Raw genomic sequence first — 21007 nt, forward strand, 5'->3', positions numbered from 1 at the left:
AGAACTGCCTCTCTGACAATGTGATCAGCAGCACCGGAGCGCCACAGGGGACTGTGCTCTCTCCAGTCCTGTTCACCCTGTACACATCTGACTTCTGCTACAACACCGAGTCATGCCACATGCAGAAGTTTTCTGATGATACTGCAATTGTGGGGTGTATCAGGGACGAGCAAGAGGAGGGGTACAGGAGCCTGGTGGAGGACTTTGTGCAGTGGTGCAAACTCAATCACCTTCAACTAAACACTTCAAAGACCAAGGAGATGGTGGTGGATTTCCGAAGGTCTAAGCCCGCTCTGCTACCAGTCTCCATTGATGGGGTCAATGTGGAGGTGGTAAGCACCAAGTATCTGGGTCTCCACCTGGGGCTCGTTTCTAGAAAGCGTCGTTTGGTAACTTGCGTCGCAACCTTGGTAGTTCGCTCCATCGTTCTTGGATTTGGTGTTTCTAGAAAAGGAAGTTCGAACTCTCAATCGCAAACAAGGACGCAGTTTGGTCGTTTGAACTACTGCCCCTAGGCAGTCGCACTTGTGTCGTTCCTTGGTAGTTCCTGTTGGTGTCCGGAGCGCCTAACCAAAAATCACAACCGCCTAACCAAAAATTGCGAAGTGGATGTTTATCTTGTGATTCAATGATTGATCTATCCTGTAGCTTAATTTTGATTAAGACACTGACCCCTACTTGGCTCATTCTTGCTATTTATGTTAATTCGAGTATTGCCTTGCTTTTAGTATTATAATCTTTACAGACTCTTACAAAAGCAGTGATAAATGGTGTAGTGGCTAAAGCAGATGACTTGTTCAACAATGCAACCAGCTCAACAATGCCAAGCCATGTCCACTGGACAAGATAAGATGGGTGCTGCTAAAATGACTCAAAGTCAATCACTGGCGTCAAACTCCCTGGAATCTCAGCAAACAAATGGATGTGATGAGCATGAGGAGATAGCACCTATCAAAGCTGCTGAGAGGATATCAGAAAGGAAGGGTCATGTTGTAACACCAGTACCAATACCCCTCCCCACCTCCGTCGTCTCCTTGTCACCACAAAGACACAACAACATGGAATACACTACTGGAATACATGCTGAAAGCGGAGCATCTGCAACAAACTTCCCAGAACCTCAGCAGGCAGATGGAGACTCTGGATCAATTTTCAACCCCAACCTCCTTGATTTCCCATCACCACCCACACCCAATCACGTCCCCACCCAATCAAACTCCCCAGGCCACACAAACCCCCCTAATCTCCCATCCCCATCCCCACCCCTTCATCCCACCACCCACTCAAACTCCACAGGATCCCCTGAATACCCATCACCATCCCCACCCAAGCACATGATGTTCCCTGCAAGAATGGAGAGACTGCTACCAGTAGCCATGCAGAGTTTTACTAGCCCAAGATCATTAGCACCAAAGAAGCGAAGGGCACCTCCACCCCCTCGCCCTCCCCCTCCCCGTTTAGAAGGATCTCTTAAGCAGCAGCAACCTCTTAGTTCATTTTCTCAGCCGGCATATAGCATGGAATGTGCAGTGGAAAATACAGATGGCAGCAGCAGGGGACAATTATATGATGACTGTATTGCATGATATTCTCAGGGTCCCTGCAATATAAATGGTACTGACAGTAGTTTTGAAAACATGCCGGGACCCAGTAAGCCCATGACATTCTCTATTCCTGTATTGACAAGAAATAGAACACAAATGCATCGAGCTTATAGGGTAAACCAGTCCAATCTCCTACCCGTACCACATCAACCTCAGATTTCCCCCATGGATCATATTTCCCCAACACTTAAACTAACAAAACTAGCACTCCTAAATATCAGATCTCTTTCAAACAAATCATTCTTAATTCATGATCTAATTTGCACACACAACCTTGATTTTTTACTTTTAACTGAGACATGGTTAGATCAAGCAAACAGTGCTGCTACTCTCATCGAATCAGCTCCCCCAAACTTCAGTTTTTTGAGTGCTACCAGAGCAAATAAAAGAGGTGGGGGGATAGCCACAATTTTCAAGACGTCTTTTCAGTGCAATCAGTCGTCATTCGGTGACTTTACTTCATTTGAATATCTGTGTGCATGCATTAAGTCTTCTCCTCAGATTTTATTACTGACAATTTACAGGCCTCCAAAACATTCAGCTAAAGTTTTTCTTGAAGAGCTAGGTGAACTGCTATCAGTTGTTTGCATAGAGTATGACTGTCTTATTATATCAGGGGATCTAAACTTGCATGTGGATAATCCTGAAAACAATTATGCCAAGGAATTCATTGCACTAATCGATACTTTCTCCCTAACACAGCATGTACAGGGGCCAACACACTCTCTCGGCCATACCCTCGACCTTGTTATCACAAAGGGTCTCGATGTCTCTACAGCTGTTAAAGACCTGGCCTTATCTGATCATTTTTGCGTGTTCTTTGATGTGTCTATGTCCCCACACACTCAAAACACAGCTATGATGGTAAAAAGGAGAATCATAAATGATCAGACAAGTGCTCTCTTTGAGCAAGCACTTTCACTAAAGTCAAGTCAACTGTCAGACTCTGAAGACTTATTTGATCACTTTAATGCAAAAATGGCAAACATTATGGATGACATTGCTCCATTACAATTCAAGAAAGTTAAGGACAAACAGAAAGCACCATGGAGGCAAAATCCAGCAGTTAAACTTCTAAAAAGAGAGTGTAGGAAGACTGAAAGAAAATGGCGTAAATACAAACTTCAGATCCACTATGAAATCCATAAAGAGATGCTCCGCACATATAACTCTGAAATATGCAAAGCAAGACAGTCTTTCTTTTCTAACATTATCAATAGAAGTTCAAATAACACTCGTATTCTATTTTCAACTGTTGATAAGTTAACAAATCCCCCCTCACAATTAGCGCCTGAACTTCTCTCAACTAATAAATGCAATGAGTTTTCATCTTTTTTTAAAGGTAAAATTGACAAAATCAGACTCAACATATCTGCTCAATTACAAATTCAACAACCTGAACTTCCAGCAACAAACAGAGGGAAACTAAACTTGATGTCAGAGTTCAGCTTGATAGACTACGAAACACTTGAAAAAACGGTACAGAATCTCAGCCCTTCCACATGTGTCTTAGACACTCTGCCTACCAATTTCTTCAAAACTGTTTTTCACCTCATAGCGGCGGATGTCCTTCAAATTGTAAATGTATCATTGCTGTCTGGCACTTTTCCTAAGTCACTGAAAACAGCTGTTGTAAAGCCACTTCTCAAGAAGAATAACCTGGATGCCTCCATGCTAAACAATTACAGGCCCATATCCAATCTACCTTTTATTGGCAAAATTATTGAAAAAGTAGTCTTTAATCAATTAACCACCTTCCTAACATCAAATGGGTATTTTGATTACTTTCAGTCTGGTTTTCGGGCAAATCACAGCACTGAAACAGCTCTCATTAAAGTTTCCAATGACATACGCCTCAACACAGATTCAGGTAAAACATCAGTCCTAGTGCTACTGGACCTTAGTGCAGCATTTGACACTGTTGATCACAATATTTTACTACACAGACTAGAACACTGGGTTGGATTTACAGGCATAGTTATCAGCTGGCTAAAATCATATCTACAAGAAAGGAGCTTCTTTGTTGCCATCGGAAACTGTACCTCAACACCAACGTCCTTGACCTGTGGTGTTCCCCAGGGGTCGATCTTGGGGCCACTATTATTCAACCTCTATATGCTCCCACTTGGACAAATCATTCAAAATAATTTGATTTCATATCATAGCTATGCAGATGACACACAAATTTACTTAGCTCTATCACCAAACAACTATGGTCCTCTTGAATCTATGTGTCAGTGTATAGAACAAATCAACACCTGGATGTCTCAAAATTTTCTTCAGCTGAACAAAGAAAAAACTGAAGTAATTATATTTGGTAAAAATGAGGAAAGACTTAGGGTTGCCACTCTCCTTGACACAAAAGGGTTGAAGGCAAAGGATACTGTTAAAAACCTTGGTGTATTAATTGACAGTGATCTAAATTTCAACAGCCACATGAAAGCGATAACTAAATCAGCTTTTTACCACCTCAAAAATATTGTCAAACTCAGAGGGCTGATGTCAAAACATGACTTAGAAAAACTCATTCATGCATTTATCTCCAGCAGGGTTGATTACTGCAATGGACTGTTCACAGGCCTTCCTAAAAAGACTATTAAACAGCTTCAGGTGATACAAAATGCAGCAGCTAGGACTCTAACAAAAACTAAAAGAACTGACCACATTACTCCAATTCTTAAGTCCTTGCACTGGCTTCCAGTAAGTCACAGAATTGACTTTAAAGCACTATTGCTTGTTTATAAATCAGTAAATGGAGCAGGACCTAAATACTTGTCAGACATGCTTCAGCAGTACACACCTTCTCGTCCTCTCAGGTCCCAGGTGAAAAACCTGCTAGTAAAACCTACAGTTAGAACTAAACATGGTGAAGCAGCTTTTAGCTGCTATGCGGCTCAGCTGTGGAACCAACTTTCGGATGACATTAAAAAGGCCCCAACTGTAGCCAGTTTTAAATCTAGACTTAAGACCAAACTGTTCTCAGACGCTTTCTGCTAACTGTGCCGAGTTACAAATTCTGAATCTGCCTCGATAATTATTCTACTTTGTCTTTTATTACTTTTTTTACTACTTTTGCCTTTGTTTTTGCTTACTAATTATTCTTTATTTTTAAATGATTTTACCTTGTGTTTTATGTTTTCCTTTTATTATGATCTTTACCTTTTAACTATTCTTTGACTATATTGCCCTTCTATGCTTTTATTTGTTATTATCGTTTGGTTTTGTTTATGTAAAGCACATTGAATGACCTCTGTGTATGAAATGTGCTATATAAATAAACTTGACTTGACTTGACTTGACTTGTTATCCCAGCGTTGTAGGTTCGATTTTCTTATGATGTGAGATTGTCCTCTTGCTTCTCGCTACCTGCAGGTGAACAAGTGTGACACATAGATTCAATTGTTTTTGACTGATGTCTTGTACCTATGGTCTCTCGATGTAGAATAGCTATATACATAAATATGTATGGTCAAAACCTATTGTTGTGTCTCGTAGGCCTACTCTTACTCAGAGGTGAAAAGAAGAGATAGGACGCAAACTCCGGCTGAGCGCGTAGTGCACTGACGCGCTGCCGTTAAGACACGAGACAATTGATACTATTTGCTATACCCAGACATTCATCCAAGCTATACATTTTTCCAACATAGATATTTAACACAAATAATGGCACATGGTCGGCTTCAGTAAAATGTTTTATATAGGCCTACTTACAATAGGTTTAGGTTTTTGCAGATGACGATGACAATGCCAGCATTAATCACTCGGTTTAAATTAGAAAAATGTCAACATAGGCCGTGGCAGACAATTTCTAGGGGGTGGGGTATTACACGTTGCCACTGTTTTCCACCATTGATATGTATCGCTGCATCATCAACAACGTTGTTGGAACTACAGTGTTTGAACGTCGGAGGTAGCGAATTGCGACACAGGTACAATGCTTTCTGGAAACAGGTGTAACAATGTCTTTGTTTGGTCGCAAGTTGCGTCGTACCATGGTGGTTGAGCAACGTCGTTGCTAACTTTTCTAGAAACGACCCCCTGGACAATAAACTGGACTGGTCACCCAACACTGATGCACTCTACAAGAAAGGACAGAGCAGGCTGTACTTCCTGAGGAGGCTGCGGTCCTTCAATGTGTGCAGCAAGCTCCTCAGGATGTTCTATCAGTCTGTTGTGACCAGTGCCCTCTTCTATGCAGTGGTATGCTGGGGAGGAAGCACAAAGAAGAAGGATGCTGGGCGACTTGACAGGCTGGTAAGGAAGGCTGGCTCTGTAGTGGGAGCTGAACTGGAGTGCATCACTTCAATATCTGACAAAAGGACCCTAAACAAACTGATCAACATCTTGGACAATGAATGTCATCCGCTCTACAGCACTATCAAAAACCAAAAGAGCTTGATCAGCTGGAGACTTCGCTCACTGCCATGCACAACTGAAAGGCTGAGGAAGTAATTTGTTCCTAGGGCCATTGAACTGTTCAATGCCTCACTAAAGGGAAGAGGAGAGATAGACTTCTCTGCTTAGTCTGTCTGCCTCTCCACTTTCTCCATGTCCATGTTTTTTGAGTACTGACTGCCCACTACTGCTTACTACTGTTTTACTACTGTTTTACTATTGTACACAGCCTAATGTTTTCACTACTGTTTTACTGCTACACTGTTTTTCATGCTATATTAGCACACATGATCAATGGCTGCGGTCAGGCTTCTGATACAATACTGAATGAATGAATGGCTATAACCCTATTACCTCAACCTGTTCTTGCACTGAAATAGTTTTTTATTTTACCTTGTCTACATTACACTTTACTCTCCTATTTGTCTATATTATTTATGCTGGTCTCTAGACCTTACTCTTGCACTGTTGGACTAATGTTGGAATACTTTTTGCACCTTCACCATGACACTCACTCTCTTGAGCACCTTGCCAGGCACACATAACTAAGGACTATGGTTGGACTACTGTTTGCACCTTCACCATGACACTCACTCCCTTTAGCACCTCACCAGTCCTGGCCCTGTCACTACAAGCGTCTTATGCTTGATCACCCTCAAGCACATTGAACTTTCTAATTTAACTTATATAGTGTATTTAGTATTTAGTTTTGTTAGTTTTCTTATCTGTCTTATCTTCTACTGTCTTTATTGTACAGTGGAGTTTAGTTATATGTTTATACTTATACAACAATTGGGTTCTATGGAACTATATATTTGTTTCTGATTGGCCGAGAGACATTCCATGAGTTGGAATATCCTTGGACATTTCAACTCAGACTTTGCACAGCTAATAATAAATCACTCCGCGATACAATGCGAAGATTTGACACAATGTTCTCATCCCAGCTCTCCACTATTTTAAGCAATGGGTTACTCCTTAGCAAACCATAACGAAACAGTGCTTCACCACATCTGTGGATTAAGCTACACAGTCAACTCAATGTAAGTAAGATAAACGAGGATGCTAATTGTTCTCAGCATTGCCAGCATTGTGTAGGGCCTATAATATGATTGTCACTTGGAGGAGACTTGTAGATAACTAACGTTAGCATAGTTAGCTAACCACTGCTAACGTGCTAGCATCGTGTCAGAAAAACATATGGGGCTGTGCACAGTAGTGTAACATTTATTCACCATAAATTAATAAAGTTGAGTGGTTCTGCAATGTAGGCTATGTTTCCGTTTTTTTGCAGTACCATGTCCCTTACATAACATGGCCCAGTGTCCTTGTAACATGCATGCAGCAAAGCTAGATATGAATGTGATTTCAGCCCGACTTTCAACATTTCTTTCAAGAAGACACGTAAACCACAAAGACCCATAAAGAGGGATCTGGAATGTTGGTTACCTAGCAACCAAGACGCTGTCTATTGAAAAGGGAACTGTTTTTTGATGCGTAAGAACGATGTCGAAATTAACATTTTTAAACAATATTGGGGTGTTTTCAGATTATTTAGTTTGTGGTAGAATTGTTGTATAAAAGCAATATAGCACGAGTGAGAGTGGGGTTGGTCATGGATATTCCCACGGCTGTTGTTGCCTGCGCCACTCGGCCTCCGGCCTCCGGCCTCGTGGCTATGGCCGAACAACACCCGTGGGAATATCCATGACCAACCCCACTCTCACTCGTGCTATATTGCTTAATTATACTTATGTTTACCATTTCTCCTGTAAGTGCATGTTGTGTGTTATGTCTGTATGCTACTGAGACCCTTGAATTTCCCCTTGAGGATCAATAAAGTATCTATCTAGCTATCTATCTATCTAATGCCAATTCAGGAGAATATTGCAACTAGTGTCGCGACCACGCTACCGGTCGGGAGTGGCGAGTATGTGGGACGCTTTACATTTCTGATGTCTGTCACTTCAAACTGCTGCAAGTGCATCAAGAACGGTCCCGCCTTAGACCATGTTAATCATAGACTAGGATTTGGGGGTGGCAACTGGGGTGGCCAATCGAATCTCAAGGATGGCCTGTGCCACCCGGAGCCCCCCTCTGGCTCTGCCCCTGTGGGGAAAATAGGCTTGTTTTTGTTAATATCTCAAAAAGTATAAAGTTTACAAAAGTGAAAAATACATTGCTCAAGTGTCCTTTTCAAGACCTATGTTACAAAGTTTGAACGAATTTTCGACGTTATGACAACTGGAAGGATTATTGGTGCTTCACTCCCCTCCCTGAAAGACATTTACACCACCCACCTCACCCGCAAGGCGACCACAATTGTGAGTGATGCAAGTCACCCCACTCACAATTTGTTTGATCCACTGCCCTCTGGGAAGAGGTACAGAAGCCTGCGCTCCCGCACCACCAGACTCACCAACAGCTTCATACACCAGGCTGTTAGGATGCTGAACTCTCTCCCCCCTCTCCCCCCTCCACCCTCAGCTACATAACATCCTGAACTTTGGGCCCACAATGGCTGCCTTGCACTACTCCACTTGCACTACTCCACTTGTACACTTGCACACTTTGCAACTTGTTGTTGTTGTCCTGTTGTCCTGAAAACACAACACACTTCTGCTGCTCTTACATAACTTGCACCACTATGCCACTTGCTTACTTAGGTCAAACAGAACTACCTCAGCCATTTATTGGCCTGACTTTGCACTACTATATTGACAATTGACTGTATTGACAATTGCACAATTTCAACCCAATTTTGCTGCTCTTATTTATTCATTGTATGTGCCTTCTTATTTACTTTTTATTGTTTACTTGAATGTTATGTTTGTCTGTGGACTTAATTGGTAAAATTATGTCTTGTCTCCACCGTGGGATAGTGAGAAACGTAATTTCGATCTCTTTGTATGTCTTGGCATGTGAAGAAATTGACAATAAAGCAGACTTTGACCTTGACTTTGAACTGACAGTTGAAATGACTAAACAGTTAAATAGATGGATAGTTTAATTAGTTAAATTATTTAATAGTGAGTTATTGTAGTGAGGACTTTTATTTTGAAACAGTTGTGGGCAGAGGAAACAGTTGACGGGAGTCATAGTTGATGACAACTGACAGTTGAAATGACTGAACAGTTAAATGGTTGAGTAGTTTAAATAGTTAAATGATTTAATAGTGAATTATTGTAGTAAGGACTTTTATTTTGAAACAGTTGTGGGCAGAGGAAACCAGTTGAACAAGACCTTGTATGCTTAGAGCCTGAAACAGAGTAGATAATTTAAAAGTTGAATGTAGATAATGTAATGGATGTTGATAGACAGAAAGTTTAATGGATGTTGATAGGCAGATTGTTGTACATGTATCAAATGTATACTATAGGATAACATGAGCTGTACAGCTTCATTATGTCAAATAAATAAACTTTTTTGAAATGATCAATACAAAACTCGATCCGTCAGGCATGGATTGGTGGAATAAGTATATGTGTGTGTGTGTGTGTATGTGTGTGTGTTCGTGATATCATAGTGACAAACATTGTGTGTGGGAGGCCTTCACAGTGAGCAGCACAGCTGTGTCAGTGAACAACATGTTCGTTTGCTTGCATCCAACTGCTCGGACACCCAAAGCCTCAACATCCCCTGCATACACTAATTGTGCTTGTCCTGGAGGAGGGGGGAAGAAGTGTAGGGTTTCATAATTGTGCGAGGAAGGCCGTTACACACTCGTCTGTGGTGGTTGTGACCACCGGGGTGGAAGTTATACTGGTGGAGCAAGCGGTGGAATCTGACTGCTAGCATATTTTGCGGAGGGCTTGGGGGCATGTTTACACTCATCTCAAGACAGATGTGGAATTCTCCGTGAAGCCACTCGACAGGACATCAGGGGCGTCGGACTGGGGGAAAAGTGGGACTGATTACCGGTACTAGGATCCCAAGGGGGAAGCGGGCCCTTTAAAAGTCTGGAATATATTTTATTTTTCCTAAATATTTTCATTTCCAGATCAGGTGCCATAATGAATGTAAGACAAAATGTAAAGTTAATTTGTAAAGCGTATTTGCTGAATAACTTGGTTGATTGAATGACTGAATTGTGCATATAAAAAATAGTGAACACTGTCCAAGGTCACACCTTACTAAAACCTTTAGCCTTCAGCCTTTAGCCTGAATAATTCCTGAATAAATGCTGTCATACAGTATATTTTTGGTGGGTACTGTAATATTGGATTCTTGGATGCCTTCGCATTGTCTAATTGGCAAAATGAGGACTATTATTTTTTTTCCAAATAAATTAAAGCTATAGCCTTAACGTTAATGCTACAATTTGCTAATTGCTAATTTTTCCAACAATGTTCGTAACAGCCTAGTAAAAAGAGAAAACAGGTGAAACCTTTTATTTATTTTGATTGCCTGCTAGTGGCAATCTCTGTCTGCACTCTCCATGCATTCATTGAATGACTGGAGGTGACCCTCACCATTTCCTTGAAGACACAAACCTTCCCAGGAACAAAAAAAGAACCGGTATTAAAGGAATTATCCGGAGTAAAATGCACTTTAGATCCATTTACGGATGATTGGGAGTACATACGCTGAGTTGACATCAAAATCATGTCATTCGGATGTGTTTTGAGAAAGTTTGAAGAAAAAGATTTTACCGTTTTTAGTCAAAACTCGTTAGCCTAGAAGTGACCCGGGCATGTCATTTCGCCGCTACAAAACGCTATTTTTATACCTCTTCTACAATTCCAATCAACATTTACTTACGTGGTAGTGAGTAGAGGGTCCCTAAAGCCAAACCGAAGTATCCCGAGGTCTTTATGTGGTCGGATAGAGAGTCCAGAATGAATTTCATCAAGCCAGTACCTTACCGGAAATGTTGCTGCTGCAGCTGCCACCTGCTGCTTATAAAGCTGATCGAAGTGTTGAGGATGCCACTCTCACTCTCCTAGAAAAAATTCACAGTCACCTAGACAAGGCCAAAACATTCACCCGTGTACTTTTTATGGACTTCTCCTCTGCATTCAATACTGTTCAGCCCCATCTTCTGCTGGGACGCCTAAGTGCCCTGAAGGTCAGCCATAGTCTCATTCTATGGATTAGGGAGTTTCTGAGGGAAAGGCCCCAGCGTGTCCGTATGAACAATACCATCTCTGACTGTCTCGTCCTAAACACCGGTGTCCCACAAGGGTGCGTCTTCTCCCCCCTTCTGTTCTCCATATATACCAATGAGGTCAATTACAACAACAATGACTCTATACATCTAATCAAATATGCAGATGACATGGCCCTTGTGGCCTGCCTACAGGATGCCAACAGCCCTTCCTACTTTCAACACATCAACCATCTTATCACCTGGTTTGACAGCAGATACCTTGATCTAAATGTCAGCAAGACCAAGGAACTGTGCTTTGGAGGAAAGAGAGGAGCAGGCAACAGAGGACCTAACTTCATGCCCATCAACATGAAGGGGAAGGATGTGGAACAGGTCAGCAACTTTAAATATCTTGGGACAATTATAGATGAAGATCTCACATTCCAACCTAATGCAGACTACATCTTTAAAAAGGCAAGACAGCGTCTCTCCCTCCTCAGGAAACTGCGACGCTTCAACACCAGCAAGCACACTCTGACCATGGTGTACAGATCACTCACTGAGAGTGTTCTCACGTTCAACATCACCTCCTGGTATGGGAACCTCTCAGTGAAACATAGGAACAAGCTGGCTCAGGTGGTAAACCAAGCCAGCAAAATTACAGGAGAAAAGCATTTACAACTCCACACTCTATACAGCCGTTCCATAACACAAAAGGCCATCCAGGTCTTCAATGACCCCACCCATCCCCTTCATCCATCCTTTCAGCTACTGCCATCTGGCAGAAGACTGATGGTCCCAATGGCCAGGAAAAATGGGTAGAAAAAGTAATTTGTTCCTTCTGCTGTGTCTATCCTGAACCAAGGCATACTAAAATAACTCCCCCCTCCACTTACTCATGCACCACCCAGTCAGGGTGATGATAAGAAGGATCAGTAACAAGAACTGCACTAGTATTTATTAATTTATATTTTTTTAACTATTTATGTAACTACAATTTAACTTATATTGTCTGTTGCTGTGTGTTTTTATGTCGCCAGATTGAATATACTTGTCTTTTTATAACTAGGAAGTAGCCATAGGGACGAAACACACTGACGAAGGCCATCAGGCCGAAACGTTTGTCAATTAACCCCTTAAATTAAAAGAAAGAAAAAGATTTTTGGAGTGCGACCATTTGCTATTTTTTATGTCGTCAGAGTGCCAAACATAAATTTCCAGTGTATGTACATTCAGTGGACAATAAAGTTTTTATCTATCTATCTTATCTATCTATCTATTTAGGGGAAAGTCCGTAGGAGTCGATTGCCGTCAACAGGAGGCTACCTCACGCGAGACATCACGTCATGTGACATTTCAAAATTCCAACCTGTTAGTAAGCTAGGGTTTGCTGTTGCATACAACTTCATTTCAATTTCGAAAAAAAAAAAAAAAAACGGCAAAGAAATTGTGAATTTCCAGAGCGTGTTACTCCACACTCGGCAATCGACTCCTACGGACTTTCACCTAAAGATGGCAACTGCAGCAGCAACATTTCCGGAAAGGTACTGGCTTGATGAAATTCATTCTAGACTCTATCCGACCACATAAAGACCTCGGGATACTTCGGTTTGGCTTTAGGGACCCTCTACTCACTACCACGTAAGTGTAATGTTGTTTGGAACTGTAGAAGAGTATAAAAATAGCGTTTTGTAGCGGCGAAATGACATGCCCGGGTCACTTCCAGGCTAACGAGTTTTGACTAAAAGCGGTAAAATCGAACTTTCTCAAAACACATCCAAATGACATGATTTTGATGTCAACTCAACGTATGTACTCCCAATCATCCGTAAATTGATCTAAAGTGCATTTTACTCCGGATAATTCCTTTAACAGGTTACCACTATTTTAAAAAATCGTTTCTGTTCCGGAACATAAAAAAGTTTCTGGTTTTGTTTTTGTTCCTAGCAAAATGGCAAAAGTTTCTGGTTTTCGTTCCATGAAACGGTTCAAAGCCTTGGCTGTGTATACATTATATTACATGTACTTACAGTATGATTATTCAGATTACATAGACTTACAATATTCTTGAAAACCACTTACTAGGTTAGATGTTAGCTTAGAAAGGAATAGTGACCAGATATACAGTCTCTTTAACAAACACACACACACGCACACACACACACACATACACACATACACACACACATAGGAAAGCTGTGGTTCTATGACTGCTGGTCTGATAGCTAGTTTCATGTCCCCTCCTGTCAATGGTTTTCAGTTTTGGGCGTATGGTGAGTTTAACAGATGTAACCTTTACACTATTCAAAGCTCCTATGCTTTAGTTGCTCAAAAGCTTCTCTATTGATGTTGTTGTTTGTGATGTTGATGTGAAGAGATCAAACTCCCAATAGACTTGCTTAAAATTCTGTTAGGTTTTTACAGGCTGTGTTATAATATGCTACAATCAATTAATGTAATATATTTGAAGTCTCAATTCGTCAATTGCCCCCAGACTCCCTAGCATTTTGCGGGGCCCAGAATTATTTTCTGTCATAGGGCCCACTTCTAGCAGCACCCCTGTAGGAGATCAACATCTTGCGCCCTATTTTTAGATACCCCACACCATCATGGCCAATCCCAAAGGCAGACAATGACAAGAGTAGTTTGAACCAGTCAGCCTTGTCAGTTCTGGAAAAACAACCTCAAACCAGGAGGCCCAGATTAAGGGCTAAACTGGCAGGAACCGGTGGGGACCGTATGTGCAGTTCCACTCTCAATCTCTTACAGTAAACCACACTAACAGCTTTTGACATCCTGCTGCTGAGAAGAACAGAGACCCCATGCCTGTACCGTACGCCATCAGAGCGAGACCCCCAGCGCCCTTCCATAGCCCCTCACAAGAACACTCAATTAACGATTGTTACACTCAACTAAGGTTGAAAACAGTTATGCAACTGTGCCTTCTAAAAGCTGTTTTGTGCATAATGCGTTCAGACGTGACCAGACGACGACTTCTCTTAAGAAAGCACTGGGCACATCTCATTTCAGTCACCAGTGCATACTTTCTTTCCCCTTTGTCTTAACTTATGCACAACTTTCATGGCACCAGAAGGGAGGGGAACGTCAGCTGGAATGAATGCTTCTGCTTCCCTGGTTAAGCCTTAAACTGTCAGCAGAAGTGCACCTGTTTCAGCATCCCCTCCACCTGCAAATCCTGCTCTTCTGTCAGGAGGATGAGAGGGGGTGGGTCTGGGATCTTGGCTTGACCAGCGTGGGAACGGAGACCTGCGCCCGGTGTTACCCAAGTGAAAAATAGCCTGTGACCGATGTAGCCCAAAGCAACCATGACGGCACCTTTCTCTGCCTATTGAGATATGGATGTGTGGCTGTAGTTAGGTTTTTTTTGTGAATGAACAGGAAGCCCAAGCACTGAAAGAGCACTCTTGAATAGACTCTTGTGAAGGAGGTTGTGAGAGAGTGTTTATAGGCTCAGTAAAAGTAAATGTATTGGACAAGCAGAATTCCAATTCTTGATGCAAGTGTACATCAGAGGAAAATATGATAATGCTATGTTCATGTTTTAAAGGGTAGGATATAAATTTATTAATCACAGAAAACTGTATTACTGCAATTGGTGCATTTGGAGATTACACCACATCACGTTGACCCCAGTATTCAGCAACTACAAACACACCTCAACACTGTCACCAACTGGCTAGAGAAGAGAATACATCTTCATGCATTCAGAGCCAAATCCAGCACTAAACAAAACCATGGGCACTACGCAGTATTAACTGACCATTTTTATTTGCTAAGATAAAACATATTTGAGGTAATGTAGTAATTTAATAGTTTAGTAGTAGTTTAGTAGTTTATTTAATAAATAAAAATAATTACAGTGCATGATCTGGTATCTAAAGTCTTCTTCTTTTTATTATTACAGTGCATGAAAATGCACTGTTCTGTTATCCAAAGTCTTCTTCTTCTTGTGCTTCCCACCAAATTTCTGCGTCTAATTCAGCTTCAACTGTTTAGATAGAAACTTAGTTCAAACGTGTAGTGTAGGTCTTGAAAAGGACACTAGAGGAATGTATTTTTCGTTTTTGTAAACTTTATACTTTTTGACATATTAACATAAATCAAGCCTATTTTCCCCCATAGGCAATATGACATCACAATGGGCTAATCAAACTGATTTGCACCTGTATCAACTGCCAGCTGCTCAACTAGGCCCCCTCACAGAGCCAAGTAAACTGATTACACCTGTTTCAACTGCTTTCTGCTTAACTAGGCCAACTCTCTGTGTTTCTCCATTCTACAAGGATATAAGGCACATTCCAAGGGCTATTAACGACTTAGAATGCAATCAACTGTACCTGCTCTCTCACTGACTGCAGCAACTTCAATGGAACCTCTTCTCTGTGTCTCTCTCCATTGAACTGGGTAGCTCACTTTTCTCTTCCCCACTTTCTTTCACTTCTTTTTCTTCACTTCTATGTCAGTTTCCTAAGCAAAACCTTTGTAACCATCTCTACATTATTTGTTTTAACACTGTATATTTTACATCATATTGTTTTGCATTTTCATGCACTGGTATTTCCTCGGAATTACATTTTCTAGTTTAGGTTACTCCTTGGAATTTTAAATTTAGAGTAATCCTTTCATAAGCGTTTATAAATGTCTGCCAATAAATATTGGCCACTGGCCAATAATATTTTCACTAATACATGAACTACTTTCCTTGTACAACATGATTGTTGAACGTTGCTGGCCAGATATTAATATAGGCAAAAGTTTCCATGTCATCAGGCCCGTCGCTAGAAGGCAAGCAAACCAAGCAATTGCTTGGGGCCCCGAGCTGGCCAGGGGCCCCAAAACAACGACTGGTTAAGAATAAAATGCAATGACAAACTGTGAGCGCCCCTTTGATAGTCAATGCAGTAAAGTGCAACGACACTGTTACCGGCAATACCGGGATCCCCCTCAAGGGGGCCCCTCTCAGTAGTCGCTGACAGCAGCCAGCCAGCCAGGTTTGTGGTCTCTGCTGCTGCCGCGAAAATATAAAACCTCAGCAGTCATAATGAAGCGGAGTTATGCGTCCGGAAGCCAGAAGAGAAAGGAAGAGGATGACAAGAAAAAACAAGATAGTGGTAAGTGATAAATTACACTGGATAAAATAGCTCTACTTGTCTTGTACAAATGGTGTAATGTCGCAGCAGGAAGGCTAGCCTAGCAAAAAATGTTTATGTTAACTACCTGCCTGATGGCCCATGCTGCTTGTAACAAACTAGAACATGTAGCGCAACTTTTTTTTTACGAACTGACGGAATATGGTTACATACTGTAATATGTTTATTAACGGGAAAAGGAAGACGCAGATCTGTTCCAGAATCACTGTTTATCGTATTTAATGACATAACATTGATATAGCTTTGTAATAGGTTTTGATGAAAGTGGCATAGCTTCTCTGCTATACTAACTACTCGACTGTGATAATCTATTTACCAAATGGGGGTTAGGAAAACCACACAATAAATTCTGTGCATCAAAGCAGACTGGAACTTTCATGTCTAGTAGTATTCATGCACGCCAGCTGTTTACTGTCTTTAAAGCACCAGGTGCGTCTGTCTAATTCTCAAACAGCAGAATGCTTAAATGCTATGTTAAGCTACAAGTAGGCCTAGGTCAATGTATAACATTAGCTTGGGATGTTTTTACAGTAAGCATTAGTAGTTGTGAAAGCAGCTGCATCTCTTCTAAATATCAAAATATGGAAATGCTAACATATCTTTTCTTTCTCCCTCAAGGTGCTTTGCTTAAATTTCTCAGCCCTCAGGCTCTTCCTAAGGATACCTCCACTGATGAAGATGGCCTGAAAGGTTAATCCTATGTGTGTGTGTGTGTGTGTGTGTACTTGTATTTACATGTATGTTGGATTTTTAAATTGCTATACAACCTGCACTCTTTATAGTTTGAACAATGCATCCCTGACCGAACGACCACAGTTTGTCAGACTGAAGAACTGTCTCTCTGACACTGTGATCAGCAGCACCGGAGCGCCACAGGGAACTGTGCTCTCTCCAGTCCGGTTCACCCTGTACACATCTGACTTCTGCTACAACACCGAGTCATGCCACATGCAGAAGTTTTCTGACGATACTGCAATTGTGGGGTGTATCAGGAACGGGCAGGAGGAGGAGTACAGGAGCCTGGTGGAGGACTTTGTGCAATGGTGCAAACTCAATCACCTTCAACTCAACACTTCAAAGACCAAGGAGATGGTGGTGGATTTCCGCAGGTCTAAGCCCACTCTGCTACCAGTCCCCACTGATGGGGTCAATGTGGAGGTGGTAAGCACCTACAAGTATCTGGGTCTCCACCTGGACAATAAACTGGACTGGTCAGCCAACACTGATGCACTCTACAAGAAAGGGCAGAGCAGGCTGTACTTCCTGAGGAGGCTGTGGTCCTTCAATGTGTGCAGCAAGCTCCTCAGGATGTTCTACCAGTCTGTTGTTGCCAGCGTCCTCTTCTATGCAGTGGTATGCTGGGGAGGAAGCACAAAGAAGAAGGATGTGGGGCGAATTGACAGGCTGGTAAGGAAAGCTGGCTCTGTAGTGGGAGCTGAACTGGAGTGCATCACTTCAATATCTGACAAAAGGACCCTGAACAAACTGATCAACATCTTGGACAATGAGTGTCACCCACTCCACAGCACTATTGTTAAGCAGAAGAGCCTGATCAGCTGGAGACTTCGCTCACTGCCTTGCACAACAGACAGACTGAGGAAGTCATTTGGCCTTAGTTACTTTGCTCTGTGTTATGATTTAAGTCTATGTATTTAGTTTATCCCCTTTTTGTGTCATTTGGTTTGGCCAAGCCGATATATATGTTCCCTTTTGTTTCATTGTGTCAGGTCAGTTTTTTGTTCAGATTACGTCACGTCAGTTGTGCCTTTAGTGTCTTTATACTTTTGGTTGACCTCTTTTATAGGCCTAATTGTCAGTTTGTAGACTTTGTCAATTTTTGATCATTTTTTGGGTAATAAAAACCCTCCATTTTGAACCAAACCTCCTTGTGTCCTCATGCCTTCACTGATCGGTCCCTTACACTATCTATCTGAAGCCCTGTTTCTTTTCTCCCACGGCGTTGTACACCGAGGGAGAGGTGCGCTTTTATCACTCAAGATACTTTCTCCTCCGATAATAAACTTGTACTAGTAACGAAAGGCAATCGAAAATGTAGCGAGTAGATTACTGACTCAAAAATGTACTGTAAAAGTAGAAGCGCCGTTTTGAAAAAGGAATATGGAAAGTTGTCGTTTCACAAAAAAAATACTTTTTTACTCATGTGCGTTACTTGTAGCACGTTACTACCCACCCCTGTGGTGGCCATATGCCATGAGCTCTGAACTGTTTGTTTTGTAAGCAAGCATGTCTATGTGTTAGCCTACTCCAGTTGGTCAACTGACATTATCGTTGTCATTGTTTTTGTCTATGCAGCTCTGTTTCAAAATAAACAGCAGACCCTACCGAATCCAAATATATAATGTATTCCTCTGTAAAATTAGGCTAGCCGTTAATTTTGAATTTGATACCATATCAATGATTCACACAGATCAACTGTGTTTTGGGCTACATGACATTTTTTCCCTAAGTACAGGTCCCTTCAGGTGGCAAATGCAGAGGAGTATTGGCATATCCTTTTTGCAAATTGCTACGCCATAGAGTATCCCACCATCATGATCCTTAAGATTACCAGGGTGACATGCTTTGGTGACATACATGCAAAAAAACATAAATAAATTCATAAGACACAAAATGTTTTTCCTTGACATAAAGGCTGATATAAGAAATGTGAAAGTATTAGCCTATCACATCATATAATGCCAGGTGTAGCCTAGACTGTCCTAAATAAATAAATAAAAACCAAACTAAATCATGTATAAATGGACCATATACTGTATCACCAAGATTATAGTTCAAAAATAAAGGTAGGATTTTTTTTCTGAAAATAGCTTCGAGCCTTGAGGGTTAACCTCTCTATGCCTTTTGGTTGCTTTGTAGTCAGCATACTCTTCACACGACTAACAATGAAGGCAGCATTGCTTTTTAGAGAACCTGAAAAGTTGGTTTCTCTAACTTTAAGACTAACTGAATGCATATGCGTGCAAAAATGACAAGTATCCCCCCCCCCCCCCCCCCCCCCCACGTGTTCATGAGCAATAGACAACCTGCAGTGCAGTCACCTTCAAGTTGTACTGGTAAAGAAAATAACATGCTGATCCCTTAAAAACAGACAAACAAAACAAAACACCTTTTAACAATTTGAGTACATACATATTACTCCTTAGACCTTCCTAACACACAAACATTACATACTTTATGCTTTTATGTAGGTTAAGTTAATAGAATTTTAGGTTTTATACTCGGTCATATATAGTGACCAATGGGAAAAAGCAGTCCCTTTTTTATACAAATTCATACAAATTGATCAGTAAGTCCTATTTGCACAATTAAAATCTTAAAATAATAGTAATGATGACATTGCTCATTCACCATAGAACAATGTAATATGGTTAATGTTGTCTATAACTGTATTATTGTGAATGTAACAAAACATTTGATCTTATATCTCATACTACAATGTACAGTGCAACCGGAAAGTTTTCAGACCCTTTCAAGTTTTCCACATTTTGTTATGTTTAAGACTCATCTTAAAATGGAATCAATTCATTTTTTTCTCCATTTTAAGACGAGTCTGAAACATAACAAAATGTGGAAAACTTGAAAGGATCTGAAAACTTTCCAGTGGCACTATAACATTGATCATAAACCTAAATTGTGCCTGTTTTCAATCCACCTAGTGGATAAGTGATAGCTTACTGTATAAACATTTGTGAACTTTAATGGCTGGCAGGGATATTTTGACCCTGGAAAAAGTCTTGACAAATAGTTCGGTCTGACATTGCTCCATTGTGAAGCAACTATGCACGAACCAGAGCTGTTCAGACCAATCAAATCGGGTTTAACGATGGACAGGTGAGCAACAACACCTCTTCTATCACGTCATCTGAGCACGCTTAGGTTGATTTTGTTTGCAACAAAAACGCTGTGGCTAGAAGGAGACAGATGGCTTCTATATGGAAAAAATGCATATTATTTCAATGAGGTTTTATCACTAAAAACGATTATTTCTGAAAACTTTGGTCAAAGTTGAGATTTGGAAAAACTCATGGTTTCACTTTCATCAAGGGAAAACAGCGTTGCATTGTGACATGTTGTCCTCGTTCGTTTGAAATCTCTGATTGACCACCTGTTCGAGGGATTTGCGACAGCCTTCCCCAGCTGTTTATAACATGTTTGTAGGTGTTCAACGGAATTATTTTTAAAAACGGAGGGGAAATATCAGTTTTTCCCTAATAGCCTACCTTGCTACGTGTCTCTTAGATTTCGCTAACGAGTGTTGTAGAAATTGACGGCACAATAACTTTTACAAAAGACCAGAAAACAATGTTTTTTGGCAAAGGCATTTGTGGAGAAGAAGGATGGTTCGTGTGTTCTTCCTACATCTCACAGTAAGCTATTTCGTTGCTCTGATGGTCTATCCAATTGAGTGCAGAGACATTCCCCCGTCGGTTGAAACATGCCCCATAATTACGTCCCAATGGAGCAGTATCAGACTCATATTATGACTAGAATTTGAGAATGGCGTCAGGCTACTCGACAAAGGGACCCCTCAGTCAAATATCACAGGTTGTTATGTAATATATGTCTCAAAAGATCCCCTCAATCATATACCATGGGTTTATGTTGTTCACCCCTGGTATCTAATGTGGGGCCCGTCAGTCAAGGCTTGTGGGAGGGGCCTTTTCACATCTGTACCCAGTGGCAAGATTTTGACTGTGAGCATCTTTGAGATTAGCCTAACTGTATTC

The 21007-nt window shown here is 41.2% G+C and overlaps 1 protein-coding gene across 1 annotated transcript in view; it reads right to left on the minus strand.

Annotated features, from left to right (window-relative positions):
* The window catches only part of LOC121720358 (sodium- and chloride-dependent transporter XTRP3-like), a 56858-nt gene that overhangs the window by 33779 nt on the left and 2072 nt on the right, over positions 1 to 21007 (minus strand). The gene's annotated exons all lie outside the window — the stretch shown is intronic.

Source organism: Alosa sapidissima, chromosome 10 (assembly GCF_018492685.1).
Source record: "Alosa sapidissima isolate fAloSap1 chromosome 10, fAloSap1.pri, whole genome shotgun sequence".
Classification (NCBI taxonomy): domain Eukaryota; kingdom Metazoa; phylum Chordata; class Actinopteri; order Clupeiformes; family Clupeidae; genus Alosa; species Alosa sapidissima.